At 45.4% G+C, this 6,999-nt stretch overlaps 1 non-coding gene across 1 annotated transcript; it reads right to left on the bottom strand.

The window, feature by feature from the left end:
• Nucleotides 1-1,808: 1,808 nt before the first annotated feature.
• Nucleotides 1,809-1,927, bottom strand: LOC114771762 (5S ribosomal RNA). The gene has a single exon (XR_003743874.1). It is a non-coding gene; the product is annotated as a 5S ribosomal RNA (ribosomal RNA).
• Between the last annotated feature and the right edge of the window lie 5,072 nt (nucleotides 1,928-6,999).

Raw genomic sequence — 6,999 nt, forward strand, 5'->3', positions numbered from 1 at the left:
TTTTTTTAAAGCATTTTTTAAATGATATTAAATGACATTAATATATCTTTTATAGATTTTCAGCATCTCTCCTCTTAAGCCTGATGCTAAAAAGAGACCCACGCAGACTTTGACTGGATGATTGAGAAAGCGTTTCTATTTCCACGGTGAGTGAAAAGTGATATATATCTAATCCTGTCTCTCACTGTCACTCCATGTCACCGACATGCCCTGCACGGTGGCACATGGCTGCAGCAGCAGACGCAGCTGGCACGTCAAAAACAACATTATATAATAAAAAAAACTTTTCCAAACATTTTTGGTGTGACACTTACTGTCCTTCCAGGCTTAGAAGCGCCTGGAGGCAACGGGGCTAAGATGTTATGAATAGCAAAAGGCGATTGTGCTGGTGTCACACACCTAGTGACACTCTGTGACAGATGCCTAAAGCATAGCGTCTGGCAGTGTTGGTGGAGGCAGCTGTGAAACAAGGTCACATTAAGTGTCACAATCCCGAGGATCGAGACCTCGGCTTTATCGGCTACTGTGACAACAGGTCCTTCCCGTCCCACCACTGGCCCGTTTGCACTCGCACAAGTCCATTATCGGCTTTTTAACCAATTAAATATGAGTCAGTTGGACATCCCGAGCGATGGATGCTTATGGCGAGTTGGCAGCTTCCAAGTCAATAAGAGCAATTTATCATTCATCAGTCTGGAACATAATATACCATATCTGCATTTCCTGCAATCTAACCACAAAATTGAAATGAAACGAAATTTTGCATTTAGGTATCTAATGGGAAGTATTATGTAATGGAAGGTAGTGGGATGGGCGCTTTAATGAGCCTCGTGAAATGACCAAGATGATAAAACGGCAGTTGGCTGAAGGAACCGGGAATGCCCTTTACAGGAAATTCCTGTGTGTCACAGAACAGCCAGAACATTAAAACCACACGCAGAGGACAATGCTTGGATTGCAGGGCATCTATACTAATTTAAATGTGTGCAGAATTGTTTCCAAATCATTTAAACCAGCATACAAACTTACTGTGCATACAAAGCATACTGTGTGTGTCTTGATCCGGTCCGGCAGGGGCCAATCCGGGTCCGGAGTTCGGACCGGAGTTTCATGTTCGCCCTGTGTAATGTTTCCTGATCGTGTTCACCTGTGTATGATTGTATAAAGCTGCCCTGTTTGTGTCTGTTCACCGTCAGGTCATTGTTTGGTGACGCTTCCCTTGTCCTGTCCACCATGTATTAAACCCCTGTTTTGTGACGTCGTGCGTATGCGTCCTTCTTCCTCGCCATGACAGTGACATTTTTTTAATTTTTTTATTTTAAAATTTTTTTAAATAAAACAGTGACATTTTTTAAAATACAAAAAAATATTTTTGTAACATGGCACCCTCCATCTCTGCCTTTAGATGGTCATCAGGAATCCCTGCCCAGTTCCGCCTGAGGAGCTGCAGATGCTCCCATCCTTGCCTGAACGATGCAAGAATCTACAGTCTTCATCCAATCTTCATCCGAACAGCCCATGTGTCTGCTTTACGTTCTCTATTTTTTAATGTGAAGGGATTGTCACTTGTGATACACAGCAGCACAGCACACGGTGCACACAGTGAAATGTGTCCTCTGCATTTAACCCATCACCCTGAGTGAGCAGTGGGCAGCCATGACAGGCGCCCGGGGACCAGTGTGTGGGGACGGTGCTTTGCTCAGTGGCACCTCAGTGGTACCTTGGCGGATCGGGATTCGAACCGGCAACCTTCTGATTACGGGGCCGCTTCCTTAACCGCTAGGCCACCACTGCCCCTAAAAAAATAAAGCTTACAGCACCTGGTATTCCCAGGAGGTCTCCCATCCAAGTACTAACCAGGCCCAAGCCTTCTTAGCTTCCGAGATCAGACGAGACCGGGCGTTCTTGGGCTGGTATGGCCGTAAGCTTCGAACCAGCAACCTTCTGTTTACAGGGCCACTTCCTTAACCACTAGGCCACCACTGCCCATATGGTCCACCTATGCTGGACCATATGGCGTTAGCAGATCAAATGTCTCCAGAGTTTACAGCCAATCTCATCAACTGATGTTTGAGAGTTAGATTTAATGTTGACAACATTGCGCTACTTGTCGTGGTCTCTTGGAATGAATCGCGAAAACACAACAGAACATTCCTAAATGTAACGCTTATCCTCCCGTGCTTTGTTGTGGTAGTAACGGTGTTTCTCGCTCATATCAAGTGGTGTCCATCCGTCCCATGTCAACACAGACAGCCTGGTGTCTGGACAAACTCCCTCAACAGGTTCACAGCAAAATGCAGCCGTGCGCTATCGAGTGTCCATCACCCAAAGATTTTATATTTACTTTTACAGCATTTACCAGACGCCTTTAACCAGAGCGACGTACAATCAGTAGTTACAGGGACAATCCCCCCCTGGAGACACTCAGGGTTAAGTGTCTTGCTCAGGGACACGATGGTAGTAAGTGTGGTTTGAACCCGGGTCTTCTGGTTCATAAACGAGTGTGTTACCCACTAGGCTAGTGCAAGTTTGGTAATGCGGCGTGACGGGTCACAGCGTCCTGAGTCCTGCTGGATTTTAGGCCATGTCTCTGATCCCGAGTCAGGAACGCCTGTATAAGACACAGCGTTAATCAGCAGCATCCGTTGATGTGATTGGCTCTAAACTCTGGAGACATTTCATTTGCTGCCTTTTGAAAAGAACACATTTGGGAATCGAGCGCCGTCAGGGAAGTTTAAAAAATCCACAAATCAATGTGAGGGAATTCACAAATATATACGGTGGTTTGTAAATGCGGGTTTATCGGTTTCTGAATAGATGTAACTGCGCTGACATTTGTGCATCACGTAAAGTCATAAATTATGATTGTGAATCCTGTTACTGAATCAAGAAATATATCTGTGAATGGCGTGAAAATGACCTCCATAGTATGACGAATGCAGTTGTAGCTCCTCCAAGGTGACGAGCTGAATCTCCTTCAAGCCTTGAGCCACTGACCTTTCCTTTTAGGTTCATTTTGGTCATTTTGTGCACATGTTGAAATAATTATGTGCAACCAAAAGCAAACCAGCTTTATTTTGGGCATCGGAATTGAGAGGTTCTGTATGAATCCACTCTGTCACCCGGGGCAGATTTCCCCACATACGTTGTGGGGCGCAGTGCGTAAAAGCAGCCTTCGCCGTCTTCTGAGGCAAATGTCAAGCGAAAATGAAACCGGAATGGCTTTCCCGTGTGTCATATTAAAGTGAGGCGGCTGACGTTTCATTACATAGAAATAAAAATACACGTTGCCAAGTCAAGGCAGGAGCGCTGACGGTCCAAGCGGTGCCATTTTTAATTCTGACCAACATCTGGCTGCAGGTGGAAAGAAAGATGAGGGACTCGTTACGCTTTGGTCTTCAATAATTTACCGAGGGAAACATGCATTCCGAGATCCTGAGACAGACATCACTCTGTTCTTCATCCACAAAGCAAGGATGCACTTCAGACCTAAAGCCAACCGTTTGCACACAACACAGTAAATAATGCAACTGTGTGAGTTTACATTCATATTCAGAATTATTCATCTCATCCAAGCAGATTCCCTGTCATATAACGAGGGGGAGTGATGGTGCATCTGCAGAGACGTCTCGGGCCTCATCCGGATCCTCATGCAAGAGCTGGGCGGGAATAAATAAAAAAGGCGGGGCCCTAAGTGACAGGCCACCGTCACATATTAAAATATTGTCCCGTTGACTCTTCAGCGTCATAAACTCGCACAGCCTCATAAATCGATGTCTGGTGCACTTCCTCGAGCAAGGAGGCCAGTAACATCTCCAGTGAGCTTATTATGTTCGTGTAATTTTTCTTTATATTTAAAAGCTAATGGGGACGCTGCAGTAAATAGAGAAATAATACATTATACACATAAGGAGTTGTGTAGAAGTGGTAGGAGTGGCTTAGTGGTTCATCAAGACTGTTAATAAAATCTTCTAATTATTCCATACTTCCTTCTAGTTATTGTCTGTAGATGCAAAGGTTGATTTTCTTGGATATTGTTATGTTCAGCCTTTACAGTATATTGTTTCAGGAAGCTGTAATGGAAGGTTTAGGATGGTGTAAACGATGCCTGGCTCCTCCTACTCATATTTTTTTTACTTTGTGTGACTTTTGTACATCAGGTGACCTGTAAATAAGAAAAAAAGTGTCTGAAATACAGCCTCATGCACACATAAAAACTGTGAAATATGAGTATGCAACATGAATATTGACATTAGACGTGATTAATTGTCACGTGACCCACCGCAGCACAGTGAAACGTGTCCTCTGTATTTAACCGTCACCTTTAGTGACAGTGGGCACCATGACAGGCGCCCGGGGAGCAGACGGTGCGGACGACCACCAGTACAGTTTGCATTATTAACACAGGTTTCAAAAGATAGACCATAAATCTTAAAAATTTAAGTATTTAACCGACAGGAAGATTTTTGTATCGTCATTTCATGCATATTCGACCATCTGACCTGAATGGAAAGTCTTGGGGAGATTTTCCCCAGGCGGAAACAACCCCTCCAGTCAGCAAGGCAGGAGGTAACGCATGAGAAAGCTGCATGGTGAATAATTGATCATCTACATAAAGCATTGTGAGAGACAGGAGCCGGGAACGGAGCCGAGGCGGCCGATAAATAAATCCACAGTTGCTTATGCTGCACCATGACGCCTCCGTCCCCCCCTTCCACTCCTCCAAATGAGTCCGGGAGTGACGGAGGCTTCACTAAAATAAATCTCTGGCTAAAGCCATCAGTCTACGATAATTGTAGAAGTTAAAAATGTATCGGGCCTGGCGGAACGGCTCCACGCCGGATCCATCACATTTCCTCGTGGAAACCCTCCGCACTGCATCGCACATGAGCGCAGGGGGAATTTCAACTACTGGGAACATTTACGAAAAAAGGGCCTCGTGGTCCCGGTTGTGGGCGGGGCTTGGTGTTTAAATTCGTGATCAAGGATTTAAAAAAAAAAAAAAAACGAGCGTGTGTTTTTACTTTATTGGTCTAGACTAATTTGAGGCCTGACGCAGACAGGCCCGTGACAGATGTGAGCTTTAATTAGCCTGAAAGCTTCCATTCAGGGGAAAGGCGGCGCATAAACCGCGCGCTGATTTAGTGCAAACATAAAGCCGGGATCGAGCTGCATCCTATACTCACTCGGCCTTTACAAGAGATTTAACGCCGGGTCCCCAGGGTAAAGGCGTTCGTCACTCGGCCTAAATCAAAACAATCAAGACAATGCGCGGATCATTTTTTACGGCGGCCACGTCCCACAAAGTGACCATAAACGCTCCGCGGTACAACGGGGACCTGCGCTGGAGACGAATCGCGTGTCAGAGGCCTGTGAGCTCGTGCAGTTGTTAATAAGTCCCACTGCAGCTAAATAATATGGCCTGAATGCGTTTAAAACTACAGTCGTCAAGAGGTGGAACGGGTTTGCACTTCCAAACCTGTAGCAGTTATGGGGGGAAATAGTAGCCTAGTGTGCAACACACTCGCCTATGAACCAGAAGACCCAGGTTCAAACCCCACTGCTGGGCTGAAATGAATACATTTTCAAAATTAACGCTGTCCATCAAAATGGACAAGAAAAGTCTACCTGGTTAAATCCAGTACGGTTTTGGAAATGTAAATACATTTTAATATATAATTCTTAATATGTTTTAGGTTTCTGTGTGTGTGCATGTGAAGTGATTGTCATTGTGAGACACTGCAGCGCAGCACACGGTGTCACAGTGAAACGTGTCCTCTGTGTTTAACCATCACCCTTGGTGAGCAGTGGGCACCATGACAGTGTGTGGGGACGAGACCTTCATCAAGGGGACCTCAGTGGAACCCTGGCGGTTCGGGATTCGTACCGGCAGCCTTCTGATTAAGCGGCCGGTTCCTTAACTGCTAGGCCACCACTAAAAAGCAGGTCCAGCACTCCTGCCCATTCATCTCTGCCCATTCCCATGTGTTTCAATGACTGGTTTTCACGTATATTGTGGCATAAATTGTCATTTTAAAAGTATAATAAAGCACTGCCCTGTTTTCCTGCACTTAATTTCTGATAAATGCATAAACAATGACGTCTGTCCTTGAGCTGTTCATCACTGAATATTGTGAAACTGCACTGAAATCCCATACATACAATTGATATCCTGTAAATGTACAGGAGAGAACTTGCAGTCTACGTACGTAATAAAATTTACATTTAAATGCATCAATAACTGATAGAAAAAAATAACCCAGCCAGGCTTTCTGCAGCAGTTTGTCTTTGCCTCTTTTTAACAGAAATTAAAAAGAGAATTTGTTGAGATTATTGGATTGTGAGGATAAGTGGAAATGATGAAAGTAGAAAAGCCTTCCGCACATTTTTTTTCCCTCTTTTTACACATTTCTTTTTATTATTTATCTTTTTATTTAAATAGAAGCCGCTCTCCTACACGCCTACACTGGCGAGGTTGAATAGATGAAAGGGAATCGGAAGGCGCCGGTCTCCTTGGTGGATGGGCCTGTTTGCTGGCACCGCGGTGATGAGTCAAACTCAAGCACCTTCCAGCACCTTCCGTTTCATCAAACACCAAAATGAACATCTTCCGCCGGATGCGCTTTTCTGCCGCAGCTCGCGCGAGTTACGAAGATCAGGGCCACTGGTGGAGCAGGAAGGGGGCCTGGAGCCATGTTCTGTAACATGAGAAAAAATGATGAGTGACACAAGCCCTGCAAATGTCTCTCTGTGGCGTAAAGGTGACGGCGAGGGGGACGGAATAAAAGGGGTAAAAATGGGACTCGGACGGGACCCTTCCACCAGGAATCGGGCTGACCTGGCCGGACGGGTGCAGGTGATGATTGAAGATCTGGAGCCGGAGTCAGGGGACAGGTGGGGGTGAATGGGGACAGACGGATTGAGGCCGTGACAATGACAGCTTTCAGTGTCGATAGTGACCAGGGTAAAAAAAAAAAAGAACAGAGGAGAGGCTGCATC

Source organism: Denticeps clupeoides, unplaced genomic scaffold (genome assembly GCF_900700375.1).
Source record: "Denticeps clupeoides unplaced genomic scaffold, fDenClu1.1, whole genome shotgun sequence".
Classification (NCBI taxonomy): Eukaryota; Metazoa; Chordata; class Actinopteri; order Clupeiformes; family Denticipitidae; genus Denticeps; species Denticeps clupeoides.